General features: G+C 38.9%; 1 protein-coding gene across 2 annotated transcripts in view; it reads right to left on the bottom strand.

The window, feature by feature from the left end:
* The window catches only part of LOC121386208 (Down syndrome cell adhesion molecule-like protein 1), a 152,633-nt gene that overhangs the window by 47,810 nt on the left and 89,043 nt on the right, over positions 1–15,780 (bottom strand). The window lies entirely within an intron of this gene.

Raw genomic sequence — 15,780 nt, 5'->3', positions numbered from 1 at the left:
CCAGATGGCATCCTAAAGTCTCTCACACTAGAAATGCTTCAAGACAAGTACAACACATCACAGTGGACCCATGTCTACATAGATGATTCAGCTGAAGAGGCAGTAAATAATGCTGGTAGTGGTGTCCACGTAAGATTTCCCGATGGACGAGTAACTTCCAGATCATACCCAGCAGGAAAACAGTCAACAAACTTCAGAGCAGAAACAAATGCCCTTCTTCAAGCCATCAGAACCATCAATTTGGACAATCCACTTCCATCACATGTTGTGTTCCTGACAGATTGCAAACCAAACCCCTCACTCAGAGCATACAGTCACTTGAACTTACACGCACCCATGTGACAATGGATTGACATTATAGGTTATAGCTAGGATAGTGATGTAGGTCCGGAGGAGACAACAGGGGTGGTGTTCGTGAATTCGACGTTTTCATATGGCACTAGTAACGGGTAAAACCCCTGTGGTTCGCCAAGCTCACACGAATCCGACGTGCCATGCTCCTGATTAAACGTCCAATAATATTTTGGGGGATCCTACCCAATTTCTCTTGGGAGAGTGGCGTCTAATTCAGCTAAGTTGGCTGTCTGACGTTGACGCTCTCAGCGACGTCGTCCTATGATGTCCCATATATGCTCAATGGGTGAAATGTCTGGGGTTATGGATAGCTATGGTACTGTGGTGAGGTTATGTTGCTGCAGTATAGGGCATGTGACCAGTAGACTCTAGGTTGCTCATCCTAAAAAACAAAATGGCGCCAGCTGACGTGCGAAGGGAACAACGGTCGGTGCAAGGATGTTGTAACGGGAAGTACCTGCCCAGTGATCCTCCCATGAACAATATGGAGCTAGGATGTTCTGCAGCCGTCCATGGTAAGGCCACCCCCATCATAACAAGGACCCTCCTCCAAAATCAGTCATGAGAAACGAACGAGCCTTTAGCGGAAGTGACAATATGCAAATTATTTCATGATATAATTAATACTGTTTTATGTGATACGTGGCCTATCCAACATACACTATATTCGTTTTAAGTCTATGATCCGGCAAGAACTGAATTCTGTTTCCCGCCGAATGCCCTTTACAAACCACCATTTTTTCCACCCTCAAATCTTAACCTTCTCTGTTTTTGGCCAAGTGTTAGTTGTCTACCCAATGTATAATAAACAATGCGTATAATCAACTTCTAGCAAAAATATACTTTTGTTTCTAATTAAATTAATCGGATTATAAGACCATTGGCCCGTCTGCTCAAGTGAAGCCCCAAATTGTATATTTGGCAATTTGCTTTTAAATAATGAGTTTCGGCTTCTGGATTAATAAACACATTTACATAATGCCTAGAATTAGCGATTGTATTTCGGCCTTACACACATCACACCCCGTTTGAGTGAGAAGACCCGGGTTTCCGAGGCTACTGAAAGTGTGGATTATTGAAGGTGGTCACCATGTATATTACATATATATACTCATTAGAAGATATTATATATTGATTCCCCTGTTTGTAAAGACAAATGATAGTCCACTATGAAAGCTACAATAACAATGACACACACCACAGATGGGGGGGGGGGGCCAGGGTTATAGAGGATCGGAAAATAGACTGCTCTAGGCCTTCTAAGGGGTGACGTTTTGTTGCGGAAGGGGGAAAGGGATAGATGACCATAGTGAACACACATACACACACACACACACACAGAGAGAGGATAGATAGAGAGAGAGACGCTGACGGAGATCTTTCGAGGAATTGAAATGGATGTGAGATGAGAGATGAGAGCACGAGACTGGAGGGGATTTTGTCGGGGAGGGGATTTGAGAGCGAGTAGAGAGAGGATGAGAGAGAGAGAGAGAGAGAGAGAGGGAGGAGTAGAAGAGAGAGAGGCGGAGAGCGAGAGAAGAGAGAGAGAGAGAGCAAGAGGGGTGGGGGTAGGAAGGAGGTATTAGAGGCCGATCTAGGCCTTTAAGGGGCTGGAAGTATTGTTGAAGACCAAACAGAATGGGAAAGGGGATAGGACAGATGAAAAACACATACACAGAGAGGGAGAGAGAGAGAGGGGAGAAAAGAGAGAGAGAGAAAGCGAGGAGCAGAGAGAAGGGGGGGAGAGAGAGAGGGAAGGAGAGGGGCGGGAAGAAGAGTGAGGGGGGGGTGGGGAGGCGAGAGAAAGGGAGGGGGGAAGTAGGGGGGAAGAGAGGGTTGGGGGGAGGGAGCGATAAGAGATGAGGGGAGAGAGGATAGAGTAGAGAGGAGAGAGGAGGAGGGAAGAGGAGAGGTGAGAGAGAGAGAGCGGAGGAGGACGATGGGCGCAAATGGAGAAGAGGGATGGGAGGGCAGAGGGAGGATAGAAGAGACATGGGGGGGAGAGAGGGGGGGTAAAGAAAAAAGGCATTCAACAGTTGATCATAAGCAAATGTGAATGGGGTGTATATAAGCATTAAACGAAAAAAAAAGAAAAAGAAATTACAGGTAATTACAGTAACTTATTCATTGATGAGGAATAACTTACAAAAAGAGTTGCCTGACCAACCATGAAACGCAACAAAAAACCGGGGCATACTGCATTCTAGCATGAAAAACGTAAATTGAATGTGCAAATCCTGATGATTGGGGCTATAAAAGATAGCCTCTGAAAAGCTACTGTTCATTGTAGGAAGTGTTCTTTGGAGGGAAACGGTTAAACAAATTATGCAAAGGTTGGCCAACTGAGGAACGTGAAGGTGGCATTCGAGAGCTAGTCATCGACAGCAGTTGGGATGCCACCATTCAACAATTACTAAACTCACAGGAAGATACCAGCAGGACAAGGAACCACCAGGGGCCGTCACGTCCAGGGCCAATGAAAAAAAAAAAAAAAAGTGTTCATTTATCGACGCACTCAACACATTTTATTTACGGTTAGATGGCGTCAGAACATGGGAGTTAAGAACCACACAGATTTTGAGAGGAAACCCCTGTTGCCACTACATGGGTACTCTTCCGATTAGCAGCAAGGGATCTTTGTATTTGCGCTTCCCACAGGCAGGATAGCACAAAACCATGCGCCTTTGTTTTTTTTTTCTTGAACCAGTTATGGATCACTGGTCGGTGCAAGTGCGTGTACACCTACCCACTGACGGCCTTGCGGAGCACTCACTCAGGGTTTGGAGTATAGGTATATGGATTAAAAATCCCATGCCTCGACTGGGATCCGAACCCAGTACCTACCAGCCTGTAGACCGATGACCTGCCACGACGCCACCGAGGCCGGTCCAGGCCAATGACGTGTTACGACACCACGACAAGATCGCCATATTGTTCGCATCCATATTCGTGATAGGACGCTGCCAGCTGCGAAGACTGCACCAACTGTTCAAGGTCGACTGTGTATCGCCGTCTTTGCTCTGCTGGGCTGCGTGCTCAACGACCATATATTAGACCTATCCTGACTGATTGACATCGAAATGAGTGCCGACGTTTGGGAGGAAGGTATTGTCATTGGAGATTACATTTTTGGCATGGTGTGCTATTCTCTGATGAATCCCGTTTCCCTCTCAGGAATGCTGATGATCGGTTGCGGGTGTAGCGTAGGCATCGATAACTTTACCACAATGACTGCCTTGTCCAGACGGATCGATGGATCATCACCGAACAGCACTCCATGTTTGCCGTGGCATCGGGATATGCACACATTTCAGCACGACAACGACCGAGCGCACACTCTATTCGCATTTACCTTGGTCAAAGGAATCACACGTCGTCCACAAATGAATAAAACCTTATAGAACTGGCAAAACGCACTACAGCCCAGGAGTGGAAGTTGCTATCCCCAGAACACTATTTGCAGATATGGGGTCGATGAGAAGATGCTTGCATGGCTTGTGTGCTGCAGTTGGTGGTCATACCGCGATACGGGTCTATGATGTTCACAACAAAAACAGTTATTTCTCAGGTATTATTTTATTTTCGAAATCCAAACATTTCTTGGGTGCGTGCCAGTTTTCCAATGCTGTTGAAAGTATCGAATAGGATAATATATATATATATATATATATATATATATATATATATATATACAACACACACACACACACACACCACACACAAAAACAAACACACAGACAGGTGCATATACACGCCACACAAATGCACATACAAAGGGAGAAGTACAAACCACACACACAAACAACAGAGAGGGAGAGAGAGGAGAGAGAGAGGAGAGAGAAAGAAGAGGAGAGAGGGGGAGAGAAGCCGAGAGAGAGAGATGAGAGAGAGAGAGGAGAAGAGCCCGGAGAGAGAGGAGAGAGAGATTACACACACAGAAACAAACACATACTCTCACACACTGGTACAAATACACACACGAAAGCATGCAAGCACGCACGCACGCACGCACACACATATATACCCTCTCACACAGAATGGGATCACGCATCCCGTTCAATGTGTCCATTGTATTTGTACTCATTAAATGATGTTGATCTGTGTTCGTTGTTTTGATTGGAGAAAGTTCGAAGCAATCAGTTGTTATTGACATTATCTATTTTATTGTCTGCCTGGATTAATTCTAATGCTGAATAATCACCCTCGCTGTTACATTGTCTCTCACTAGATGTACGTAACAGATGGTCTCCAGACATATTGTGCAATATGAAAAAGGTAAGAAATATATAGCTTTACTTACATTGCTGACTCAATATAAAACACCAGAACAACAAACCTTGGTAAGCCTAAACTGCGACAGACAACCCGAGCATCTTTGTTATTAAATCCGTATCTACAAATTGAACCCCATCGATGATTATGATATATTTCAACTTTTCCTTGATGGTCGTTTGCACCATTCACCAAACGGATTGACGATATGCCTTTATAGCCTGTAAATGAATTAAAAAATATACATATTTAAGCCATTGACGATGATGATGATGATGATGATGACAATAATAATAATAATAATAATAATAATAATAATAATAATGATAATAATAACCGTATTCATATCTGTGAAGTTTCATAAGCATACAATTAGAAATGAAGTTAGTAGAGTTGTATGATCATAATTTCTATTTATAATAACAGACAAAATGAGAACGTTTTCAAGATGTCATGTTCCTATTTATATGTGTGCAGTTTCATTAAAGACGGTAGATCGGCGACGTCGTGATGTCACATATCTACGGGCAAGATGGTATATCTGAGCTCTAAATGCAATAACATTTACCAATTCCAGTTTTCTAATTTCTTTTTTATGCTTCATATCTGGATATATATTATGAAACAAAATAATGAGATTCCTTACATGTATTACAGTATTAATAAAAATTAACTTGCTAAAAGTAGTCAGGTGTGTAACATTTCCACGTTACATAGCAACTGAACGTATATTTTTATGATTGTTGTGTGGAAATAAGTCACACTACAATGATTTGTGAGGTATCCTAGTGTGTTTATGTCAACTTCTCTTCTCACCTGTTACAAATAAATGGATATATTGAATTTTGGAGACCGAGAAGCAGGTATTGAAAGAGCTTCCCGCTACTCGCACGAACACAGGTACAACACTCACTCTTGAAAGTTTAATAGTTTATGTCATTTTGAAAATAGAAAGTGATGTTTTTCCAAAGGCAAACTCATTTTTAAAAAAACCTTATATATTTCCTGCAAATCCGTGTGCTTATAATGTTTGTTTATACATGTCTGCATGTTTGATGCACCAGTAATTTCAGATGTCAGGCTTGTAACATTCATCCCTTGTTAAGGTATTCTTGCCTATTTTATTGTCTGATCTTTTCACTGGAGTGTGGTAGCATGAGATGGAAGATTATCATTAACAATTTTGTTCGTGCTTCATGATTTCATGGTGGGGAGTCAGCATCGTTATAGTACATATTTATATATAAAAAAAATTGTATTATGGCATTTTCATGCAAATAATAGTAAATACAACTAATATTAAAATATTACATTCGATCACTAAAATGTTCGTTTCATTGAAGTTCTTTTGTCAAACATCTGTTCCCACCAGTTGCAACCCTGACTTTTGCAATACATACAAACTATTAACTATTAACGAAATTGCATATAGAATGTAATTACCTACACTAATTACAACAAAATATTTGAAGTCTTATTTAACATTACTGAAGTTCAAAATCCTAAAATCATATTCAAAGCTGAATGTTACACCCCTGATGTGAACTATCCATAACATATTCTCCCGCAGTGAAGAAATGGGTTTTTGAATATTTTCATCTTACTGATAAAGTGCATTTTGTACAGACAACGGCTTAGAAGACATACACATTTTGGATTCAATGTTTGTTAGCATGTAAACCGCATGGGCCGATTTCATATGTCTGGGTTATCGGTGGGTTTTGGAAACATGTGGTTTAAATCTAGGTTAAACCCGGAGTCATGATTACTGTGCATTTCACATGTCTGGTTTTTTAATAACCCTAGTTTAACACTAGGTTACAATTGTATTGATTGTATAAACCTGCCCTGGAGGTGGTTGTTCTCTGGGTTTGCTCAAAGTAACTTTTCTTCATGGATAACCTCGTCAGCAAAATCGTGTTTTACGTCAGTATCGCAGAGCCATGAACTGTGAACGTATTTTCGGAGACCATTTGAAACCACTACAGAAGCGAATAAAGGGCGAGGGGTCGGGGTGTTCGAATCCCATCCCCTTTAGACAAGATGCCCTTTGTCTTTTTTTTAGCACGACTGTATAATTAGATCCAGCCCTTGACGAACAACAAAGCGCCTGCGATATATAGAGGATAATAAACGAGTTACCAGTTTTTATAAAATTTATGTCCTGAGTTTGATACCGAGTTTGTTATTCTGTTTATTACCCAGCTATGTTTTCTCTAAACACCTTTATTTTAGACGCACGTGCACGTAGGCTACATGTAGGCTATAGAAATGATGTAAACCACTTTACACACTGTTCTGAGTATTGCTATAACTTTGTATTTCAATTACGTTCACAGATAATTTTGAAGACAAAAGTTATCTTTATTCTGCTAAACGTATATATAATGAATTGCATTAAAATGACATTTTGTAATACATTTAACACTAAAACAGTCGTGAACTCAAACTCTGTAAACCACATGACGTCATTTTGTGCTTGCCAAGTTGTGATGACGTATACTTAGTACCGACAAAGTCCTCGGTTTGTAAGTATCAAATAATCCAATAATATTGTATATTACACCACTGCAGAATATTTCTCACTGAGAAAATATGGAAAATAATTTCCCTGTTATGAGTGACCGTTTGGGTAATAAATATAGTTATTTATTAAATTAGTAAAAATAAGCATTTTCTTCATGGTGTATGAACTGCATGAAAACAGGAAGTACTAGTAATGAAAGATGATCGGTTACCACCGGTATCAAAGCAATACACGTTTATCATAGACTGCAGTCTTATAATGACATATTTTCATGTTTGTCTCGTCTTAATAAAGGGGGTGGGGGGAGGCGATATAGGCCCACAGGTTTGACAATTTGACCAAAAGTTGTCTCGGTGCCCTCAGGCGTACGCTTCCAATCTTTTTTTTAAAAATATTATGTTAGAATTAAAGGTAAATGTCAATAAGAACGTTTATTCATATTTGCATTATTACCAACAGCTATGTAAGGTTCTGTACACATGTTTTATGGAATATAACTAATACTGTGAGTAAAATGATGGAAATCATGGTGAAACGTTTTCAGGTCAGCTCATTTTGTCAAAACATCTCCCTAATTGTTGACCGAATACGAAGGTTTGCTCCAGAGGAGGAGGCGGTAGCTAAGCCCCCATCTCATACGCGAATGCTAATGATATACCGGTAATGAGGTATCAGCTACAAAGTGATGAAATGTAAGCCATCCCTCGTTTATGTCCCTTTCCAGATCTCCGGGTAACCCATTTAAAAAGCGTGGTTTTGTAAACGCGGGTAAAACACATAAATGTGAAATTCACCACAGGTGTAGGTCTTGGTCAAGTGTTGCAGCGTTTTACGTAAACCAGTGTTAAACCTAGGTTTTGATATAACCCGGTGTTACAAAACCCAGCCATATGAAATCGGCCCCTTGTGTTCAATGAGCGTTTACTTAATTCTGTTTTGAGCAATGCTTCGAGGTTCTTAATTAATATTTAATGAATGCAAGTTTCCAAAATAAATATTACTATAACATTCATGATGAATGGTATTTCATAACGTTCTGTGGACTGTGGCTTAGATACCAGTTCGTTTGTGGACAGTTAGGAGTGTAACACCACATACGCAATGTTAGTCCTTGTTATAATATGCCTGGAAGAAAAAATTGAAATATATGTTTGTTACATTTCTTTCATGTGCGATTAGAAGATCTGTATAGGATTTAATTTATATGTGTACTACGCTTTTGTGTCAGTCCCTTTGACAAAAGTGTGCAGATTTGTCCATACACTGCACACGTTTGAAAACGCACCTCTCAAGTGCTGATAGAGGTGTGACACCACATACGCAATGAACATGAGTCTAGTTTAAAACGTTGTATAAAAATCAAAATGTTTTAAAAATTAAAATTAATACTGGGTAGAATTTAGGTTAAAATTGTAGTGTTAAGAAGGGACTCGGAGTGTTTGAAAACGGGTATAACAGGGTCCTAGCTGTGGTGTTTTGTTTGGGTGGGGGGGGGGGGGGCAGTGGGGGCGAACTGAGTAGTAGTTAATAATCTACGAACTCCTTTAAACACGGTTAAGAAGATAAATTTTCTTTAAGTTTCTATATGATTTACGGATTTTTTCGGGGGGGGGGGGGGGGGGCAACTGAGTAGTTAACAGTCTAAGACTCTTTATGCGTTACACAATTGTTCAACGGTCCCACATACTACATGAACAATTAATTAAAACTAATTAAATAAGGGTTAGCTCATTGCGGTGGAGTGTGGGGATCAGAAAACAAAAGAGAAACAACAACACTACTAAAACAATAAATAAATAAATAATATAAAAATAAAAACCAACCCAAAGCACCAACAAACCAACCAACACACCATTCAACACACTGTCAGTAGCTGTAATAGAACAACTGTAAAAGAACACAGTACTCAATCCATTTGCACTGCTGTTATATTTCCGTGTTTCGTTTCTCTCATAAATTAGTCCTTACTTCAGTTTCGCTATGGGGGGGGGGGTGGGGGGGGGGATCAAATATGAATATATTGGACCAGGTGCTTGGTGCTTCGAGGAGGTCTTTAAACACAAGCCTGAGCCACATTTCATAGCCGCATCATGCAACGTCATTTAGGGGTGTGATACAAATCATTTACCTCATAAACGTACTCGTGGTATGCATGATTATTTGCATGCTTGCCATGTTTTGATTGACAGCCGATAGTTCCTTCGTGCTGCGCTCTCGGGACTAACGGCTGTCAATCACTGAAAGTGTGCAAATTACCATGCATACCACTTCTCCGTTTATGCGGTAATCTTAGCGTACACAAAATGTACAAAACGTAACCTAATTTTTATCGTATTGCTATATGTAGATTAAGGCTAAACGTCTTCATAGGTTCTATTTTCATACTACTGTTTGATGGACATACTAATTTTAACTTGATATATGTCATGAGAATAACTATATACCACTATTTAACAGGTTCAGTGATTAATTATATTGCTGTTTGTAGAGATATCGAGCCAAAATTTGTATTATAATGAAAACAAAGATAGATTTGGTTAATCTTGCCTAACAATTTTGTCAAACAAACTTCTTGAAGTAAGGATTTTTTTTTTTTTTTTTAAAGTGAATAATTGAGATTTGTTTTCTTAAATAAAATGGCAATTTGGACATGGTTCAAAGGCATAATTTTGGTATCCATGTCTTGTTTACTTGGTTATTTTAACTTTAAAAACATATCCATAGCTTTTGTTTCCAAACAAATAGGACCTTTTCAGTAGAAAATTAAATATCAACATTTTGGAGTTCATTCAATGTTAAATCTTTGTAGTATTTCGTTGGATTCGTGTATCGTCATAATTGCTTTAGTTTTCCATCATATACATGTATAGTAGTACACATGGAATGGATGTCTGATGTGCTATTTGAACCATTTTGAATTTTCAACCCTTGTGTCACACAAAAAAGTTTTTTTGTTCACCCATCTGCAATGTGCGACATTAGTATTGAACTAAAACTATATTGAAATGAGGGTGATGTCGGGTTTCTTCCTGTAATGTGTGTATTTTTGGTTAATATGTGAACTATTTGTTATCGACGAACTTGAAAATTACCAATATAATGGCATTTAACGTCAAACATAGGATTATTGTCGTATTAGAACCGGACTCGTTGCATACCCGGTGGTAGGCAGCCATTCCGTGTTTTTTCTATATAGATATCTCAGCCTGCGGATGGCAGAGTAATCGGGCTATCCCTGGTGTAACGTTACTCGCTGATTTGATTCCATCTGCATGCATATTAATCAGAAAGTCCAAGCAATCTGGTTAAGTCCAATTAAAGGAATCTAGCTAAAAGTTCTATTTCACTTCTCGTAACATTAATGGCGTTATATGAAAACATACCTACATTTGATTTAGCTATCAATGTTAGAAGTAAAACGAACAACTAAATATATCAAATCGATTTCATACTTCAATCTATAAAGAGATAATCAAATCGAAAGGGGCATACATTTAGAGGCTTTTTTTTGTATATATATATGACATATTACTGACTGAAATAATGTCAAATATAGTTTGTTTTTTCATCTGATTAATGAAAATGTCTTACATTATTTTCACCATATAGACGAAAACTACCGGCTGCGTGTTCGTGGCAAATGCTACCGGGATGAGCAGCAAGATAACATGTACCTGCAAACTGATTTTTGAACTGTGACTTACCCGTTTCACAGATAACACCCGAGTCTTCGTTGTGGCTACAGTTCTCTTTGTATCTAAGATTGACTGGACAGTCTTGAATGGATGACTCGGTAGAAATGCAACCTAAACCTTGAAAATGAATTGATGCAGCACCTTGTCCAAAAGCAGCTCTCGTCTTAGCCTGAGCTCCCAATCTACATAGATAAACAGATTACATTTTCTGCTATTCTGTTATAAGGCGATGCCAAGATTAAAGCAAATATTGATAATAACTACGCACTCAACATATTTTATTTACGGTTATATGGCGTCAGACATATGATTAAGGACCACATAGATATTGAGAGAGGAAACCCACTGTCGCCACTTCATGGGCTACTATTTTTCGATTAACAGCAAGGGATCTTTTATATCCACCATACCACAGACAGGATAGTACATACCACGGCCTTTGTTATGCTAGCCGTGGAGCACTGAGTGGAACGAGAAATAGCCCAATGAATCCACCGACGTGGGTCGATCCTAGATTGACAATGCTTCATCACTGAGTTACATATGCTTCCCTTTATATAAAAAAAACCCTCATTCTTTAATGAGTTTCGCTATTAAAGGCGATCTGAAAATATACTAGTCTACTGCCAAACTATACGTGTACATACACGATATCTGACAAAGCAGGCATGCATGCAAGGGGTGGGTTTTGGTGGCCGAACCCCCCTTCATACACAAACACATTTTATTTTATTTCAATATTTATTTTTTTGAGGGTGGGGGTGGGGGTAGTCCACAAACCAGACCGAATTTGAGTACCAAATTGGTGAACTGATCAAACATGGAATTTTAGTCAGACTGATATCGGAAGTGTCTTAAATCACTTGATGGACATTCTAGACTGGTAGCTTAGTACTATTTTGGCAGCCATTCATAAAGATAGCTGTCGCGTTTTGGTCAAAATCCCACAAATCTGCAAAATTATCATACACATGTAGCTCACTATCAAATTGACCTATATGCATGCAAGTTGGCTTATTTTGTTCTGTTTACAATTCTGTATTTGCTGATACATAGCTTTTAATATTTATTTTGTAGTGTCTTTACCAAAATCAAGGAAATGTATGGGGAAAAAAAGAATTTTTCTCAAAAGTGTTTTACTATTTTAAACCAAAGCATATTCAAGGAAATTTTGTTTTTACATCATATAGATTAATATATGAGTCATTCACAAAAATGCTTATATCAATGTCTTTGAACATTCTGTAAGCATGTAGACATTTAATTTGCATGCATCTGGCTGCAGCACCGGGTGTGACAATTATTGTAGTGTTAACAAGTTACTCTCTCTCTCTCTCTTGTCGCCAGGTTTCTGTCAGGAACCTGGTAAGCTTGTTCTTACTTTCTGTACTTACCAATAGTCTCTTCGAGTTTTATAACGTACATTTTGTTGTGCAAGAAATAAATATATCATACAAAAACACACAACTAGTGGTGTCCATTTTATGGTTGCTTTTATGGAATCCATCTTAGTTCACAATATTTAACATGCTCTGTGTACGAGCAAAAAATTTCTTATGAAGTACTGAATCAGATAAGTACAAGAAGGTCGTCAGCAGGGAAAATCAAACGAGAAGAAGCAATCAAAATTATCGGAAACTGTTAAAGCGTCCTTGCATATTATGCTATATATTCCAGCAAGGTAGGCAACTTGTTTTGAATGCTTCTCTGGGGCAGTATCACACTATCCTTTCTTTCTCAACATGTTCCAGGTTACTGGTCTTACCCTTTCCCCACCCCCTACTGTCGTGATGTATCTGTGCCATACCACAATGGCATCACTGGTGTTGTGGAATGTTCCCTTTTCTGGTGTATGTGACAAAGACACGGTTGGCATAAAATGAACAGTATTCCAGGAAATCATGCTGACGTTTTACACGATCCAACCACCAAGCAGCACAATTGTTACCATAGACTGCCCTGAAGACAAGGAAATAATCATTACATTTGGTGACATAGTTATTCTTCGAGGAACCGATTGTTCACTGTTACCATGCAAGCTTCAGAAAGCAGACACTAGACTTTTAATCCACGTGCAGGTAAATATATGAATGCCTTCAAGTACACATTAACAATTTTGTGTTGCTGTCCATAACAATTTTTCAAAAGTTCCACTGATCTAAGGTAGTTACTATCCGTTAACGTCAAACCTGTAATGCGGTTTGCTGCTTCGTACCCTAATAGGGATTGTAGATATGTAACTTTCTTGGCGACTTTGAAGGGCATGGTTCAAACTGATTGTTAATTCGAAGGAATCCCAAAACAATGGCCATTGTAAAATATCTCCTTCAAATTTGCGTAATAAAAGTTTCAGAAGTCGATGGTTTTGAATTGAAGTAGAACTTGTTTGTGATGGTATACATTCTGAAGCTGAAGTGCAGAGGATGGATGCTGAATTTACGTAGTTTTGTCTCTAAGTGTTGCAGATCTCATCCTCCATTTCTTCTGTTGAAATTGCATCCATACGTTTTTCATCGAATGCTTATACAAATGTCTGTTTCTTTTTTTAGCGTCGTCCAACCAGTGCTATGTACTATCCTGTCTGTGGGATGGTGCATATAAAACATCCCTTGCTGCTAATCGAAAAAGAGTAGCCCATGAAGTGGCGACAGCGGGTTTTCTCTCTATATATTTGCATGATCCGTAACCATATGTCCGTAAAATGTGTTGAGTGCGTCGTTAAATAAAACATTTCCTTCCTTCTTTCCTTTTATTAGCGTCGTTACTGTCTCATTATCAACAGCTGTTTCTTCTGGGGTCATTTTCAGTTTCTTGAATAATTTTGTGACTGCAGATCGATTACCAGCTCTTTGGATTTTCAGTCTAGAGCAGTACACTATTGTCGTGATATGAGATTCGCGTTGTTTTAATTAGGAGATAACCATATGGAATTTTTAGATTTGCGGGTATTATTATCTATTTGATCCCGCCAATGTCAGTTTTGATCGAAGGCGTTAGCCTGAGGTCAAAAATGAAACATTTGCTGGTATGGTTATGTCCATTGTAAACTGAATCGTTTTCTACAGAACGAACTGTATATTTGGCATTTCTTGAAAAAAACCCACCTGGCTACAATCTAACTGTAGACCCTTGAATCGTCAACTTCGCCTGTTCCAATTGCTAATGGCATCACTTTCTAATAACGTCATTAGCTTTCGGTGTGTTATTTTCATTTGATCCCAGAAAAATAATGTAATTAACCAATCACAATACAGAACACACTCCAGTCAGTTTACAATCTATCTCAATTAATTAACGTTAAGAACGTTACGTCATGGCCAGAGGAGACGTGACGTCGTAGAGGCGCTATGCCTATATATATATATAAGTGGTCACAATTCATAACAATACCACTGCTTCTTCTTCCATTGGAAAAGGTAAAAAAACAGCCTGGGTTGCAAGAAACCACTACCCTTGTGTGACCCGTACCTTCATCTGTATTGTGTTCAACCTTTACACTAATGTAGATGCAGATACTACATGCTTCCACCCAAGATGCCTTACTACAACACTCAACATAAGTGTCATACCAAGCTGGAATATGGTCCACTAACAAGTGAACACAATGCACCCACTTCAGAAGAATGGTGATGGACTTGTAATAAAGACACCTAGTTCTGTATACTGTACTGTGGCATCCAAAGCCTGTTGTCAATCGGTTAGGTGTGGTTGCGTGAGTAGGTGGATGTGACACAAGATGTACATGCAAAACGGCCCATTACAAATGCACTGAACTGTGTATTTGTGAGAGGTAAAATGTTCCAAAGAAACTTCATACATGTGCAGCACACTTGGTATATGAGATCAACAAAGTATCTCGAATGATATATGCCACTATATATTGCAATTCTTAATCAGGTTAATTCATGTCATGACTGCACTATCCTATATTCCAACGACGATTTGTCTGGTCTTGAACATAATGATACTGTGACGGGACATGCTCTTATCTTTTCGCCTGTGGCGATGTTAATTGTTTTATAGGGCCGTGTGCAGCTTGGTTACGTAATACCCCCGCGCGACGTGGTAGAGCTGCGTCCCAATATCACTTAGACCATGTGTGGAGGCCATATGGTCAGTTGTTACGTAATAACTCCGGTAGTGCGGTTTACGACCGGGGTATTCTAGCGAACTGGCGACAGTAAGTCTGGCCAGCTAAGAAAAAATACCGTCCCTGGGAGTTGTGGAAATAGCACATGATAGGTGAGGTACCGCGTTGTGCCCCCAGGCGATATTCGCTGTCTCTGAGATTTTTGAATAAATAGATATGATTTTAGATATATCGGGGAGAAACATTGGAAGGCTCCCGGGGAACGTTTATCCAACTGGACTGGTAAGTATATTTTTCTGCTCTGTTGTATAACCTTGATGTGATTGATGTGACTTTAAATATTTTAATACTGTATTATACCAATATTCTTTAGACAGTGTCTCTGGTAATCTCACGAAGTAAATTGTAGGCTTCACTGTTCTAATATATTTATACGAGTATTTGGTAAGATAAAGCTTAGCCAGTCATCCTAGAGGACCTAGGTAAACTGTAGGTTATTGTCTTTATTGTGATATGTACCACTATTAATTCTGTATTACAAGGTTACTGAATGAGTATTTAAGGGTTAATTAAAAATTAACCAGTTAGGAATATAGTTGTAATTCCTTTATTAATTAAGTTCCCCTGGCAGCGTTTCTCAATTATCACACGTGTGTTTGTTGTATCACGGTGAAGTGATTAGAATATTGTGTAAACTAGACACCTAGTGATTAACTAATTAAGTGATTAGCTCTGGGTTGTTATTATATTGTTGTTGTTAATTAACTACTGCAGCAAGTACATTTTTATATATATATATATATATATATATATATATATATATATATATATATATACAATCT

This window comes from Gigantopelta aegis, chromosome 12, assembly GCF_016097555.1.
Source record: "Gigantopelta aegis isolate Gae_Host chromosome 12, Gae_host_genome, whole genome shotgun sequence".
Taxonomy (NCBI): domain Eukaryota; kingdom Metazoa; phylum Mollusca; class Gastropoda; order Neomphalida; family Peltospiridae; genus Gigantopelta; species Gigantopelta aegis.
The sequence above is the reverse complement of the archived record's forward strand: the minus strand, read 5'-3'. Positions and strand labels throughout refer to the sequence as shown.